Source organism: Hemitrygon akajei, chromosome 20, assembly GCF_048418815.1.
Source record: "Hemitrygon akajei chromosome 20, sHemAka1.3, whole genome shotgun sequence".
NCBI classification, from domain to species: domain Eukaryota; kingdom Metazoa; phylum Chordata; class Chondrichthyes; order Myliobatiformes; family Dasyatidae; genus Hemitrygon; species Hemitrygon akajei.
The window spans coordinates 4,662,629-4,679,805 of NC_133143.1; the positions used below are offsets into that span (position 1 = coordinate 4,662,629).

The following is a 17,177-nucleotide window of genomic DNA, read 5'->3' on the forward strand; positions in this document are numbered from 1 at the left end:
AGGAGCAGTGTGTGGTTAAGTGCTCAAGGACAGGGGTCACCAACCTTGTTTGCACCACGGACCAGTTTAATATTGACAATATTCTTGTGGACCGGCCGGGGGGCGGGGGGGAGTTGGTGGGGGTGTTAATATCCACTGGAATGTAGGTGATAAGTCAACTATAAGTCACTTATAAGTAACTAATACACTCAAATTCATTTCTAAAAGGGTTTATCTAATGAATTTAATATTAAACACAAAGCGCATATTTTCCTCGTATGAACATATAAAATTAGTACAACACACCAGTGAGAGGACCAGGTAAGGGCTGGAGATCCCCGTGCTGAGGCCGCGATGGTCGCAGTCCGGAGAAAGCGACCGACCGAGCGAGGAGTGCGACAGGGCGCGTGTCCGCCCCCTTGTAGGTAGGTAGGATCTATCGGCCGACAAAAGTTTGGCTCGAGGGATGACTTTCAGTAGATCGCAGCGAGGTAGCTGCTCTGCTACTTACGAAACCCTGAGCCCGAATTAGGTCGTCTGCAAATATTTTAGCACCGGGTTCCCCATGAACATTCGGTGTGCTAAACAGGTTAAGAGGCGGTGCCCATCTGTCCGCGCTCCAGGCCAGTAGCATCGGCACTTCTCACCGGCCGCGTGAGGCAGCCAGTTACCTGAGGCCAACGAGTGATCCCTGGCGCTAGGGTATCACTGCGTTTAGGCAACTGATGACTTCGCGTGGGTAATGACTTCATATGTGTAATGACCTCACGTGCGTTCAAGTTCAACAGTGGGTGTGACAGGGAATGAGGAAAGGTGCAACTGACTCATATCGTTTCATATCGACAAATCATATTGTTTCCTCACGGCCTGGTAGCACATGCTTTGCAGCCCAGTACTGGTGCCTGGCCTGGTGCACTGCTCAAGGACACACACGCTGTCTCAGCTGAGGCTCAAACTAACGACCTTCAGAATGCTAGCCCAAAGCCTTAACCACTTGGCCACACACCCACACATATTGGATCACAAGAGAGGGAATTTGTTAGAATGCCTATGAGATAGCTTTTTAGAGCACTTGTGCTTGAGCCTACTAGGGGAAAGGCCATCTTAGATTGGGCATTGTATAATAAGCCAGATCTTATTAGGAAGCTTAATGTAAGGCAACCCATAGGAGGCAGTGATCATAATATGATTGAATTCATACTGTGATTTGAGAGGGAGGAGCATAAGTCAGATGTATCAGTATTGCAATGGAATAAAGGGAATTACAGATCTATGAGAGAGGAGCTTGCCCAGGTGGATTAGAAGAGGATACTGGCAGGGATGATGACAGAGCAGAGGTGGTTGAAGTTTCTGGGAATAGTTCACAAGGCTCAAGGTAGATATGTCACACAGAAGAAGTTCTCACACGGTGGGCTGGGCAACCGTAGCTGACAAGGGAAGTTAAGGACTGCATAAAAACAAAGGAAAGGGCATATAAGGTAGCAAAGGTGAGAGGGAATATGGATGATTGGGAAGCTTTTAAAATCCAACAAAAAGCAACTAAAAATCTATAAAATATAAGGGCAAGCTAACCAATAATATAAAGCAGGTTTCTAAAAGTTGTTTTCAGTTTTATAAAGAATACAAAGGTGAGAGTTGATATTGGATCACTGGAAAATAATGCTGATAGTAATTATTTGGGCTAGCATAATAGTAATAGTGGATAAAGAAATGGAAGATGAACTTAGTAAGTACTTTGCTTCAGTCTTCACTGTGGAAGACACTAGCAGTGGGCCAGAGGTCTGTGAGTGTCAGGGAGTAGGAGTGAGTACTGTATGTATGTGTAGGCCTCCGTTAGTCTCGATAGACCATGGATTTGCACCTTGGAAAGTTTCCAGGGTGCAAGCCTGGGCAAGGTTTTTTTTATGGAAGACCGGCGGTTGCCCGAGCTGCAAGTCTCCCCTCTCTGTGCCACCAGTGTTGTCCAAGGGAAGGGCATTAGGACCCATACAGCTTGGCACCGGTGTCGCAGAGCATTGTGCAGTTAAGTGCCTTGCTCAAGGACACACACACCGCCTCAGCCAAGGCTCGAACTAGCGACCTTCAGATCACTAGACAAATGCCTTAACCACTTGGCCACACACCAACACAAATGGTGAGTACCATTGCTATTACAAAGAAAAATTGCCAGGCAAACTCAAAGGTCTTCAGGTGGATAAGTCACCTGCACCAGATGGACTACATCCCAGAGTCCTGAGAGACGTTGCTGAAGAGATAACAGATGCATTGATCATGATCTTTCAAGAATCTCTTGATTCTGGCATGGTCCCGGATGACTGGAAGATTGCAAATGTCACTCCACTCTTTATGAAGTGAGGAAGACAAAAGAGAGGAATTTTTTGGCCAGTTAGCCTAACCTTAGTGGTTGGAAGAGTATTGGAGTTCATTATTAAGGATGAGGTTTTGAGGTACTTGGAGACCAATCATAAAATAAGTCAAATTCGGTATGGTTTCTGTTAAAGTAAATCTTGCCTGACAAATCTGTTAGATTTCTTTGAGGAAGTAACAAGCAGGGTGGACAAAGGAGAGGCAGTGGATGTCACTTACAGTCGGCCCTCCTTATCCGCGAGTTCCGCATGCGCGAATTCAACCAACCGTGAATGGAGAAAACCCGGAAGTGCTCTTCCAGCACTTGTTGTTCAAGCATGTACAGACTTTTTTCTTGTCTTTGTTCCCTAAACAATGCAGTATAACAACTATTTACATAGCATTTACATTGTACTAGGTATTATAAGTAATCTAGAGATGATTTAAAGTATACGGGAGAATGTGCATGTGCATCGAAAAAAATCGAAAGTTCTCTTACTAAGTAAGTCGGAACAGGTACATCTGGAATTATTTAGTGTCAGTTAGTCAAACATTTGTCTTATAGTGTATAATATATAATTTACCTTTGTTACGTACCCGTGGGTATCTTGTGCCTGTCACATGACCATGATGTAGGTGAGGTTATACTGGGCATGATGATCTTGTGATGGTGGAGTAACATAATTTTCCCGCCAGTAAGAGGTCATGTGATAGTTTTTTTTCAACAGGGTATAAAAGGTGAACCCCTCCTTGTGACATGGGGCAGTTCGTGGTTGAATTCATTCAGTGACTCACTTCTGCTGCACATTCGATGTTATGATGCAGTTTTGTTTTAAAGTGGAGTTTTACTTTCTGCCTTAAGTCTCAAAGGTTATTGCCAGCAGTTTTGCTACAATACTGCCAGTTCAGTTCAGTCCAGTCAGAGAGTGAAGATTTATCGAAGTTCGGGAAGCTGGAAAAATTGAGGAAAGTTGGTGTTGTCAGCTGTAAAGCAGGTTCGACCTTTATTTAATCTTCGTACGATGAATTAGTAACTTGTGTCCGTGATAATTCCTGCTTTGCCAAAAAAGAGCAGAAAGAGTTGGATGCAGAGTTTCACCAAGGAAAGGTCAGTGCCTTTAAGCCGTTTTATTTCCTTCAACCGTAAAACCCTCGGCAAAGCATACTTCGGCTGGGATCAGCCGTAACGTCGCAAAAGAGGATTTAATTACTTCAAGGAAAGACTCTCCCTTAAATGACTGTGTAAATCATTTTGGACTTTTTGCAATACTACTTTAAAGAACTGTGTTCGTGTTTCTCGCTTTAAGAACTGTTGGAGCTGCCGTATCGCAGCCGACTTCCGGTTAAGTTAGTCGTTTGTTTACTTCTCGGTTTTTTTTTTAGCAGTGTTTAATAAATGTTTTATTTGTTATAAAAAACCTGTCTCAATTATATATTCATTGTTGCTGTATCATAACACCTTTCTATGCATATAAAACACTTCAGAACTGTTTCAGTGCCAGGCTCCAGTTCGATCCAGTGACAGACCGCTCCCGAGTGCGCTCTCCACCGTGCCGGGTTGATGTGGAGGATCAAAAACCCAAAACCCCCAAACCCAATAATTAAACCATTGCGTTGCTTAGTAATAATTGTAGCTTCCATCGGGGCAGAGCCTTTCTCACTTTCTCCTTTAAAATTTTCGGATCGTTGACTGACGTAGCCTAACGCTTTTCTGATGACCGATGGCGTTTCACCTCTTTCTGATGGCTTTATTATTTCCACTTTATTTTCAATCGTGATCGTGATTATTCTCGTGAACATAAACACTGCGGATTCAGAGCTCTGACGCCGGGTCCTAACGTCCACCGCACTGAGACAGGTTAAATAAGGTCTGGGATTCCGCTGGGTCCCAAGGTTCACCACATTGAGACAGGTTGAATAAGGGACTTGAGCATCCACGAGGGGTCCCGGAACCAATCCCTTGCGGATAAGGAGGGCTGACTGTACTCAGATTTTCAGAAGGCGTTTGATAAGGTGCTTCACATGAGGCTGCTTAACAAGACAAAATCCTATGGTTTTACAGTGGCATGGATAGAGAAATGGCTGAGAGGCAGGAGGCAGCGAATGGAAATAAAAGGGGCCTTTTTTGGTTGGCTGCCAATGACAAGTGGTGTTCCTCAGGGGGTGGTATTGGTACCACTACTTTTCACATTGTTTGTCAATGTTTGAGATAGTGGAATTTATGGCTTTGTGACAGTTTCTGGTGGACACGAGGGTAGATGGAGAGGTGGGTCGTGCTGAGGAAGCAATGTGAGAACAGCAGCTAAAGACTAAGTACACTGCAGACGCTGGGGTCAAAGCAACACCGACAATGTGGTGAACTACATATACCTGTCTGGACACGCCCCCCCACCGCTGACTTCTGACTTCTGCGTTTACAACTCTGCAAACACTAAGTACATGGCAGATGCTGGGGTCAAAGCAACACCGACAACACGCTGGAGGAACTCAGCAGGTCGGGCAGCACCCGTGGAGATGAACAGTTAACATTTCAGGCCGAGACCCTTTGTCAGGACTGAAGAGGGAGGGGGCAGGGGCCCTATAAAGAAGGTGGGGGGAGGGTGGAAAAACCAATCAGAGGAAGGATCAAGGGGTGGGGGAGGGGATAGGCAGGAGAGGTGAAGAAGGAATGTAAGGGGAAAGTGCTATGGGTAGTAGAAGAAGGCAGAATCATGAGAGAGGTGATAGGCAGCTGGAAGAGGAGGCAGAGTGAAAGTGGGATGGGGGAAGGGAGAGGGAGGGAATTACCAGAAGTTGGAGTATTCAATGTTCATGCCAAGGGGCTGGAGCCTACCCAGACGGTAGATGACGTGTTGCTCCTCCAACCTGAGTTTGGCCTCATCATGGCAGTAGAGGAGGCCATGTTTTGTTGGTTATGTAGAACAGTCTATGCTCCAAATCTATACTGGTACTTCTTCCCAACTGTTCCTTTACTACATTGATGACTACAATGGTGCTGCTTCCTGCACCCATGCTGAGCTCCTCAATTTCTTCGACTTTGCCTCTAACTTCCACCCAGCCCTCAAATTCACTTGGTCCATCTCAGACACTTCCCTCCCCTTTCTCGATCTTTCAGTCTCCATCTCTGGAGACAGACTGTCCACTGACATTTTCTATAAACCCACTGACTCTCATAGCTACCTCGACTATACCTCTTCCCACCCTGCCAAATGTAAAAATGCTATTCCCTATTCCCAGTTCCTCTGTCTCCGCCGCGTCTGCTCCCAGGATGAGGCTTTCCGTTCCAGGACATCTCAAATGTCCTCTTTCTTTAAGGATTGTGGTTTCCCTTCTGCCATCATCAATGATGCCCTCACCCGCATCTCCTCCATTTCCCGCACTTCGACCCTCACCCCATCCTCCCGTCACCACAACAGGGACCGTGTTCCCCTTGTCCTCACCTACCACCCCACCAGCCTCCGGATCCAGCGCATTATCCTCCGCAACTTCCGCCACCTTCAACAGGACCCCACCACCAAGCACATCTGTCCCTCTCTACCCCTCTCTGCTTTTCGCAAGGATCGTTCCCTCCGCGACTCCCTGGTCCACACGTCCCTCCCCACAGATCTCCCACCTGGCACTTATCCCTGTAAGCGTAAGTGCTACACCTGTCCCTACACCTCCTTTCTTACCACCATTCAGGGCCCCAAACAGTCCTTCCAGGTGAGGCAGCACTTCACTTGTGAGTCTGTTGGGGTCATCTATTGCATCCGGTGCTCCCGGAGTGTCCTCCTCTACATCGGCGAGACCCGACGCAGATTGGGGGACTGCTTCTTCAAGCACCTCTGCTCCGTCCGCCACAACAGACAGGATCTCCCAGTTTCCACCCACTTCAACTCTGCTTCACATTCCCATTCAGATATGTCCATACATGGCCTCCTCTACTGCCATGATGAGGCCAAACTCAGGTTGGAGGAGCAACACCTCATATACCATCTGGGTAGGCTCCAGCCCCTTGGCGTGAACATTGAATTCTCCAACTTCCAGTTATTCCTTTCCTCTCCCTTCCCCCATCCCAGTTTCACTCTGCCTCCTCCTCCAGCTGCCTATCATCTCTTTCTTCTTCTACTACCCATAGTGCTTTTCCCTTACATTCCTTCTGCACCTTTCCTGCCTATGCCCTCCCTGCTTCCCCTCCCTCACCCCTTGATCTTTCCTCTAATTGGTTTTTCACCTGGCACCTTCCACCCTCCCCCCACCTTCCTTAAAGGGCCCCTGCCCTTTAGTCCTGACGAAGGGTCTCGGCCCGAAACGTTGACTGCTCATTTCTGCAGATGCTGCCCGACCTGCTGAGTTCCTCCAGAGTGTTGTATGTGTGATTACAGCAGGACTTGGACAAACTGGAAGAATGGGCAAAAAAGTGGCTGATGGAATACAGTGTTGGGAATTGTATGTGTTGGGAACAATAGTGTGGACTATTATCTAAATGGGGAGAAAATTCAAACATCAGAGGTGCAGATGGACTTAGGAATCCTTGTGCAAGACTCCCAGAAGTTTAATTTACAGGTTGAGTCTGCAGTAAAGAAGGCAACTGAAATGTTGACATTTATTTCAAGGGGAATAGAATATAAAAGCAAGGAGATAATGCTGAGACTTTATAAGACACTAGTCAGGTTGTACTTAGACTATTGTCTACAGTTTTGGGCTGCATATCTCAAAAAGGATGTGTTGTCATTGGAGAGAGTCCAGAGGAGGTTCATGAGGATGATTCCGAGAATGAAGGGGTTAATATCTGAGGAGTGTTTGGCAACTTTGGGCCAGTACTCACTGGAATTTAGAAGAATGTGTGGGGATCTCATTGAAACCTGCTGAATGTTGAAAGGACTAGATAAGATGGATGTGGATCCTATGGTGGTGGTACTCTGAACTGGAGGGGCCAGCCTCAAAGATGAAATGGCGGAGCAGACTCAATGGGCTGAATGGCTTAATTCTGCTCTGATGTCTTATGTAATGGAAGACAGAGACATGAGGAAGTTCTTAGATAGGCACATGCATGTGTAGGAGAGGGGAGATATGAACATTGTGTAGCAGAAATGAGTAGTTCAGTTAGGCAATTAATTACTAGTTTGATTTGTTGGGCATGACATTGTGTTCCTGTGCTATACCATTCTGACAAACCAGTTCTTACAGGTTTCAGTTTTCTTGAGAATTAAAGGTCATTTGTTTACATCATTGCAATTTAAAACTGCATTTAAGAGAATGACCGTAAAATTAAATTAAATTAATTTTAAAATGAAAATCAATAGGACTCTCTCAAGGAATTGCATGCAGTCGCAGAGGTCAGTAAGTAGGCATACTGTAACCAATGCCTTGCTAAGTTCTGCTAACTCTTTGTTAACTTCTGTGTTGTGCTTTGTGAGAGCAATATCAAGCTCTTACAAATGTTGATACAGTTACATGAACAAAGATAAATAAAACACTGATGTGCACCACTGTATCTACAACATCAGTGGAAAATCAGAAAGTTAGACCTATTGAAAATAATGCATCTGATCTTTTCCAAAAAGGACTGATGACTAACTATATCATAATCGTGAATGAAGAATTGAATTACACAACTATGCATCACTTCATTGATGAAACCAGACAGGAAGGAATTACATAGAAACATAGAAAACCTACAGCACAATACAGGCCCTTTGGCCCACAAAGTTGTGCCGAACATGTCCCTCCCTTAGAAAGTCTCTTAAAGGACCCTACCGTATCCACCTCCACCACCGTTGCTGGCAGCCCATTCCACACACTCACCACTCTCTGAGTAAAAGACTTATCCCTGACATCTTCTCTGTACCTACTCCCCAGCATCTTAAACCTGTGTCCTCTTGTAGCAACCATTGGAGCCCTCAGAAAAAGCCTCTGACTATCCACGTGATCAATGCCTCTCATCATCTTATACGCCTCTGTCAGGTCACCTCTCATCCTCCGTCGCTCCAAAGAGAAAAGGTCGAGTTCTCTCAACCTATTCTTATAAGGCATGCTCCCCATTCCAGGCAACATCCTTGTAAATCTCCTCTGCACCCTTTCTATGGCTTCCATAGCCTTCCTGTAGTGAGGCAACCAGAACTGAGCACAGTACTCCAGTGGGGTCTGACCAGGGTCCTAGATAGCTGCAACATTACCTCTCAGCTCCTAAATTCAATTCCATGGTTGATGAAGGCCAATAAATCATATGCCTTTTTTAACCACAGAGTCAACCTGCACAGCTGCTTTGAGCGTCCTATGGACTCAGACCCCAAGATCCCTCTGATCCTCCACACTGTCAAGAGTCTTACCATTAATACTATATTCTGCCATCATATTTGACCTACAAAATGAACCACTTCACACTTATCTGGGTTGAACTCCTCAAAAAATTCTATCAGGCTCGTAAGGCAGGACCTGCCCTTGACAAAACCATGCTGACAATTCCTAATCATTTTATACATCTCCAAATGTTCATAAATCCTGCCTCTCAGGATCTTCTCCATCAACTGAAGTAAGACTCACTGGTCAATAAGTTCCTGGGCTATCTCTACTCCTTTTCTTGAATAAAGGAACAATATCCGTAACCCTCCAATCTTCTGGAACCTCTCCCGTCCCATTGATGATGCAAAGATCATCGCCAGAGGCTCAGCTATCTCCTCCCTCACCTCCCACAGTAGCCTGGGGTATATCTCATCTGGTCCTGGTGACTTATAGAACATAGTACAGCACATTTCAGGCCCTTTGGCCCACAATGTTGTGCCAACCATTAAACCCTGCCTCCCATATAACCCTCCACCTTAAATTCCTCCATATACCTGTCTAGTAGTCTCTTAAATTTCACTGGTGTATCTGTCTCCACTACTGACTCAGGCAGTGTGTTCCACACACCAGCCACTATCTGAGTAAAAAACCTTCTTCTAATATCCCCCTTGAACTTCCCTCCCCTCACCTTCAAGCTATGTCGTCTTGTATTGCAGCACATCCTTTTTCTTAATATCTACATGCTCAAGCTTTTCAATCTGCTGCAAGTCATCACTACAAACACTAAGAGCCTTTTCCATAGTGAATACTGAAGTATAGTATTCATTAAGTATCTCTGCTGTTTCCTCCAGTTGCATACACACATTCCCACTGTCACACTTGATAGGTCCTATTCTTTCACGTCTTTTTTTTTTTTTTTTTTTTAAAGCTATTATTAATGCTTTTTGAGTTAGTGATTTAGATGCATATCATATTATTACTGAGTTAAGTATTGTATGTAATGAGTTTTTGCTACAACAAGTGTATGGGACATTGGAAAAAATGTTGAATTTCCCCATGGGGATGAATAAAGTATCTATCTATCTATCTATCTATCTTATCCTTTTGCTCTTCACATACTTGTAGAATGCCTTGGGATTTTCCTTAATTTTGCCCACCAAGGCCTTCTCATGGCCCCTTCTGGCTCTCCTAATTTCCTTCTTAAGTTCCTTCCTATTAGCCTTATAATCTTCTAGATCTCTAACATTACCTAGCTCTCTGAACCTTTTGTAAGCTTTTCTTTTCTTCTTGACCAGATTTATTACAGCCGTTGTACACCATGGTTCCTGTACCCTATCATAACTTCCCTGTCTCATTGGAACGTACCTATATGGAACTCCACACAAATACCCTGAATATTTGCCACATTTCTTCTGTACTTTTCCCTGAGAACATCTGTTTCCAATTTAAGCTTCCAATTTCCTGCCTGATAGTCCCATTCCCCCTACTCCAATTAAACAGTTTTCTAACTAAAGGAGATAGAATTATGATCACTATCTCCAAAATGCTCTCCCACTCAGAGATCTGACACCTGACCAGGTTCATTTCCCAAAACCAAATCAAGTACAGCCTCTCCTCTTCTAGGCTTATCTACATACTGTGTCAAGAAACCTTCCCGAACACACCTAACAAACTCCACCCCATCTAAACCTCTCGCTCTAGGGAGATGCCAATCGATATTTTGGAAATTAAAATCTCCCCCCACGACAGCTCTGTTATTATTACACCTTTCCAGGATCTGTTTCCCTATCTGCTCCTTGATATCTCTGTTACTATTAGGCAGCCTATAAAAAACACCCAGTAAAGTTATTGACCCCTTCCTGTTCCTAACCTCCACCCACAGAGACTCCGTAGACAATCCCTCCATGGCATCCAGCTTTTCCAGAGCTGTGACACTATCTCTGATCAATAGTGCTACACCCCCACCTCTTTTGCCTCCCTCCCTGTCCTTTCTGAAACATCTAAAACCCAGCACCTGACATAACCATTCCTGTCCCTGAACCATCCAAGTCTCTGTAATGGCCACCACATCACATCTCCAAGTACTGATCCACGCTCTAAGCTCATCCGCTTTGTACATAATACTCCTTGCATTAAAATAGACACATCTCAAACCATCAGTCTGAACGTGTCCCTTCTCTATCACCTGCCTATCCTCCCTCTCGCACTGTCCACAAGCTTTCTCTATTTGTGAGCTCAGCTCTTCTTCCCTAGTCTCTTCAGTTCGGTTCCCAGCCCCCAGCAATTCTACTTTAAATTCTCCCCAGTAGCCATAGCAAAGCTCTCTGCCAGGATATTGGTTCCCCTGGGATTCAAGTGCAACTTGTCCTTTTTGTACAGATCACACCTGCCTCAAAAAAGGTTCCAATGTTCCAGAAATCTGAATCCCTGCCCCTTGCTCCAATCCTGGGAGGCAAACTACCATCCAAGTTTCTTTCCTGCGTCCACAGAATCACCTGACTGACCCCGACTATAGAGTCCCCTATCACTACTGCCTTCCTCTTCCCTTTCCCTCCCCTTCTGAGCCACAGGGCCAGACTCTGTGCCAGAGGCACAGCCACTGTCGCTTCCCCCAGATAGGCTGTCCCCCCACAACAGTACTCAAACAGGAGTACTTATTGTCAAAGGATACAGCCACAGGGGTACTCGCTAGTACCTGACCCTTGCCCTTCCCCCTCCTGTCTGTGACCCACTTGTCCATCTCCCGTGGCCCCGGTGTGACCACCTGCCTGTAACTCCTCTCTATCATCTCCTCGCTCTCCCTGACCAGGCGAAGGTCATCGAGCTGCATCTCCAGTTCCCTAACTCGGTCCCTCAGGAGCTGCAACTCGACACACCGGGTGCAGATATGGCCATCCAGGAGGCTGGGAGACTCCAGGACCTCCAACATTTGACACTGAGCACAGAAAAGTGGCCTCACACACATACTCCCTACCTTGCCTCATCCTGTTACCGCCTAAGCCCATTGAGCCAAAGCCTTAGCACTCTGCTGCCTCTCACTCCACTGCCCGCTGGATATGGCGGTCCTCTTTTTAAACCTTTTGTGCTCTACAGCCAAAGGATTCTTTCCCCTTAATATGTGCAGTAAAATGGTAGTGTTGCCAGCCAGCTAGGCTGTTGCATGGCCTTATAGATCATTCTCTCCCATTCTGACAACATCCAGGTGAACCTTTTTAACACTCTTTTCAAAGCCTCCACATCAGTTATTGCAGAAAGCTGCACTTGGAACACTGTGTTGAACTTCAATTACCATACCACAGGAAAGATGGCAGTTAGCTAGAAATAATGCAGAAAGGATTTATAAGGACATTGCCAGGGCTTGAGGGACTGAGTTATGGAGAGATTGAATGGGTTGGGACATTTTTCATTAGAGCCTAGACGACTGAAAGACAATAATATAGAGGAGTATAAAATCATGATAGGCGTACATAGGGTGAATGCTCACTGCCTTTTTCCTCATTGTTTTGGAATCAAGTAGAGGGCATATATTTAAGATGAGAGGGGAGGTATCTAGTAGGAACTTGAGGGGCAACTTTCTACATGGAAGAAAATGGAAAGAGCTGCTAGAGAAGTGCCAAAGGCAGGTATATTAACAGCAATTATAAGGCACATGAACATGGATAGGAAAGATTTAGAGTGATATGGGATAAATACTGGTTAATGGGTCTAGTTCAGGTAGACAGGTTGGGCCAAAGAACTAGCTTCTGGGCAGTATAACTATGACTATGATACCCTTTCTCTAATGTGCTGACTAGAACTGCACACCATGCTCCAAATGCAGCCTAACTAAAGTTTTATACAGCTGCAACATGACTTCACCTTTTATACTCAATGCCCAACTGCTGGATCAAGTACTCTGTAAACCTTTATCTTTCACTTTCAGGGAGCTATAGACTTGCACTCCAAGATCTCTTTAAATGTTAATGTTCCTAAGGGTTCTGTATTTAACTGCATATTTATTGCTTACATTTGACCTCCAAAATTGCAACAGCTCACACTTAAATTAAATTACATCTGCTGTTTCTCTGTCCATTATTTACAACTGTCAAGCTCCCTTATAATTAGTACCAGTTTTGTGTCATCTGCATACTTGCTCATCAGCCCACCTACATTTTCATCCAAGTCATTTATATGTGTGTGTAAAATAAACAATTACAGTCCCATGATTGATCTTTGTGGAACACTGCCGGTACAGATCTTCAATCAAACACATTGATGAGGGTAGAGCTGTAAATGTAGTGTATATGGATTTTAGCAAGGCATTTGATAAGGTACCCCCATGCAAGGCATATTGAGAAAGTAAGGAGGCATGGGATCCAAGAGGATATTGCTTTGTGGATCCAGAACTGGCTTGCCCACAGAAGGCAAAGAGTGATTGTGGACAGGTCATAATCTACATGGAGGTCGGTGACCAGTGGAGTGCCTCAGGGATCTGTTCTGGGACCTCTACTCTTCATGATTTTTATAAATGACCTGGATGAAGAAGTGGAGAGATGAGTTAGTAAATTTGCTAATGACACAAAGGTTGGGGGTGTTGTGGATAGTGTGGAGGGCTGTCAGAGGTTACAGTGGTACATTGATAGGATGCAAAACTGGGCAGAGAAGTGGCAGATGGAGTTTAACCCAGATAAGTGTGAAGTGGTTCATTTTGGTAGGTCAAATATGATGGCAGAATATATCATTAATGGCAAGATTCTTGGCAATGTGGAGGATCAGAGGGATTTTGGGGCCCAAGTCCATAGGACACTCAAAGCTGCCTTGCAGGTTGACTCTGTGGTTAAGAAGGCATACGGTGTATTGGCCTTCATCAATCATGGGATTGTGTTTAAGAGCTGAGAGGTAATGTTGCAGCTATATAGGACCCTGGTCAGACCCCACTTAGGAGCACTGTGCTCAGTTCTGGTCGCCTCACTACAGGAAGGACATGGAAACCATAGAAAGGGTGCAGAGGAGATTTACAAGGACGTTGCCTGGATTGGGAGCATGACTTATGAGAATAGGTTGAGTGAACTTGGCCTTTTCTCCTTGGAGCAACGGATTAGAAGTGACCTGATAGAGATGTACAAGACAATGAGAGGCATTGATCTTGTGGATAGTATAAGGCATTTTTCCCAGGGCTGAAAAGTCTAGCACAAAAGGGCACAGGTTTAAGGTGCTTGGAAGTAGGTACAGAGGAGATGTCAGGGGTAAGTTTTTTATGCAGAGAGTGGTGAGTGCGTAGAATGGGCTGCCAGCGGCAGTGCTGAAGGCAGAAATGATACGGTCTTTTACGAGACTCCTGGCTGGATACATGGAGCTTAGAAAAATAAGTCATTCTAAGGTAGGGACATGTTCAGCACAGCTTTGTGGGCTGAAGAGCCTGTTTTGTGCTGTAGGTTTTTTATGTTTATAAATAGCTTGCCTCCAACACAACCCTCTTGTATTCTATAGACAAGCTAATTTTGAATCCAATCTACCAAGTCACCTTGTCACTTGTCCCTTGAACTTCTGGAGCAGCCTACCACAAGTGAGTTTATTAAATGCTTTCTTAAAGTCCATGTGGGCAACATCCACTCCCCTACCTTCATCAATTATCTTTGAAACCTCTAAAAATTCTCAAGTCCAAAGACATGACTTTTGCCTGCACATTGCCATTCTTACTGTTCCTAATAAGCTCATACTTTTCCAAATCTAAGTAAATCCTATCCCAAACAATCTTTTCCAATAATTTCCCTGTCATTTACATAAGACTCACCACCCTATAATTTGCTGGATTTCTCCTACTGCCTCTCTTAAACAGTTCAACAATTTTATTATTTTAAAGATTTTAAATTTTATTATCAATGTACAAAGTTTGTATATATAGTATATGTCACCAAATACTAACCTGAGATTCATTTTCTTGCAGGCATTCACAGTAGAACAAACAAGTATCATAAAATAAATGAAAAACTACACACAATATGATCACACACACACACAATATGACAGGCCAGTTAAATAGCCGTCTTCTTTAGCGCCTTCAATCTCCAAGAGTAAATCTCCTAATTCTCTTAGTTTAGTGTGATCCTTGGCTGATACTCTAGGAAAATTTTCCAGCCATCAAAATAGTGCCGATTCAATAATTTCAGGGGCCGCATAACACTCCCGAAGTCTCTCCCATGCTTTGCATAAGGCTAGCTTGGGGTTGTTGACGTACACTGACCATATGCGTCTCACCTGTTCACATGATTCTTTTCCCAGCCATTTAGTCATAAGATCCAATTCTTGGGTTGCTGTGAGCTGGACTCCGCCAGCTGCATTGGCGAATGAGGAGTACCATGCACAGTAATTTTCAGGCTTATCGTCAAACTGGTATAGTCCTGAAGTGACGAGATCTCGTCGTGCTGAATACTGTGTCAAGGGTTCAACTGCAAGTGGCATGCTGGCTGGGGGAATATGTTGGCGGGTATATGACTGAGGGTGTATATCTGTTATGGGATTTGCTGTTCTGAATTCAGCCTTTGCCTCTCCTCTCGCCAAATCTGTTAAGTTTGGTGTCAAGAAGTATTTATCGTCAGCCCTTTCATTCTTGAGTTTGTCACAAGGTTGCAAGTGTAAATTGTCTTTCTCAGATGAATGCGATGTAATTGGGCTTCCCTGTGACTCCTCATGAAATGGGACGTTAGCAGGTAAGTATGGAGAGGAAGAACGAATCTTCAGGTCGTTTTGAGATTGGACATATTTGCTAGTGCGTTCCAATCTGGTCCTTTCTGAAGTAGATTTTATTTCATCTAGAATGTGCATTTCTTCAGCGCTTTCTAATATTCCTGCTTCCACCATGGCAGCATTGGCTTCTCGGTGGAGTGCCAGCACTTCTAACTCTGTTTCTATCCCTATCTTTGCCAACTGGTTTTTGGCTTCTCTGGCAGCCTTTTCCGATTCTCTGGGAGCCCTTTCCCTCTGGTTTTCCGATTCTCTGGGAGCCCTTTCCCTCTGGTTTTCCGATTCTCTGGGAGCCCTTTCCCTCTGGTTTTCCGATTCTCTGGCAGCCCTTTCCCTCTGGTTTTCCGATTCTCTGGGAGCCCTTTCCCTCTGGTTTTCCGATTCTCTGGGAGCCCTTTCCCTCTGGTTTTCCGATTCTCTGGCAGCCCTTTCCCTCTGGTTTTCCGATTCTCTGGCAGCCCTTTCCCTCTGGTTTTCCGATTCTCTGGCAGCCCTTTCCCTCTGGTTTTCCGATTCTCTGGCAGCCCTTTCCCTCTGGTTTTCCGATTCTCTGGCAGCCCTTTCCAATTTCAGTTTTGCTTCTTGTTCAGCGTATGCCGCTCGCACCTTGGTGGCTCCTGCTTTAGCTCTTGCAGGGCAGCCTTGCTTGTTCAGCGTATGCCGCTTGCACCTTGGTGGCTCCTGCTTTAGCTCTTGCAGGGCAGCCTTGCTTGTTGATGGCCTACTGCTCCTGGTGCTGGATGGCAACGACTTGACACTTGATCACGTGGCCATCGTAACGCTTGTCAAAACACCCAGTAATGCCGCCTTTTCACTGTAGTATTTTCCTGCAGGGTGTAGAAACTCTGAACTAACACCAAGTTAAACCGAAGTCAATGAAGACAGGATCACAGTAAGATTAACTGTTTACTGTTCACTCTTACACATTAACGTATGGTGAAAACTATCGACTGTCATGTGAACTTACACCGTTGCTTCTATGATGTTTCTTAGTGCATAGAAATGGAACTTTACTCGCGCTGATCCTGCACACGCAAGCCCCTGCCTTCACGTTTTTCCAAACCGGTACTTACCCACAAGACGCGGCGAAAATTGGGTGTGACGTCATCACATGCCGCGATACATCACAGATAATGAATTTACCTTAAAAACTGCAGTAATTATCAACCTTAACTTTAACTAGAAAATAATTACAAATGAATTACGAAAGCTAAAGTGTAATAAAGCTAAATAAATGCCTTAAGGGCAACACACGTTTTAAGATTTGACAAACCCTTATACACACTTGAAATTATTCTACTACCATTATCTGAATTATATGCTTTTCTAAATAGCTCTATCAAACATGTACTTGCCTTGGTTACATTTTTAACCGTCCTATTAACATATTGTCGCATCTGCAAAATACCGATAAAAGTCTTGTCTTTCTAATGTGTTTCTCTTTAAGCATTTCAAAATTGAACAGTGTTCCTTTTTCATTATATAGCAAAGAACTGTTATTCCTTTAGCTGTCCAGTCCTTAATTTTAGCATCCAGTTTATTCGGCGTAAAATCTGAGTCATATGCACACCACTTAAGAATTGCAATATCTCCCTCTAGTTTATATTCTTTTATAATTGTCTTCCATATTTTAAGAGACCATTTCACCCATGGGCTATCAATAGTATTTATGTAACTTTGCAGGTTGTTATCAGCCAAAATTGCTTGTATGGGGATGGGAAGTACCAGCTCCTCAATGTTTTTCCATTGAGTGTCATATGATGCGTTGCACCAACATATCACAGCTCTCAACTGTGCTGCAAAATAATAATCTCTAAGAGAAGGTAGGCCCCATCCCCCCATTTCCTTTGCTAATTGCAAAGTTT

General features: G+C 44.5%; 1 long non-coding RNA gene across 1 annotated transcript in view; it reads right to left on the reverse strand.

Moving 5' to 3' along the window:
* Positions 1-425: 425 nt before the first annotated feature.
* Positions 426-17,177, reverse strand: part of LOC140742197 (uncharacterized) — a 366,178-nt gene continuing 349,426 nt past the window's right edge. The window contains exon 2 of the long non-coding RNA XR_012102250.1: positions 426-516. This is a non-coding gene — a long non-coding RNA (uncharacterized lncRNA). The remainder of the gene's footprint in view (positions 517-17,177) is intronic.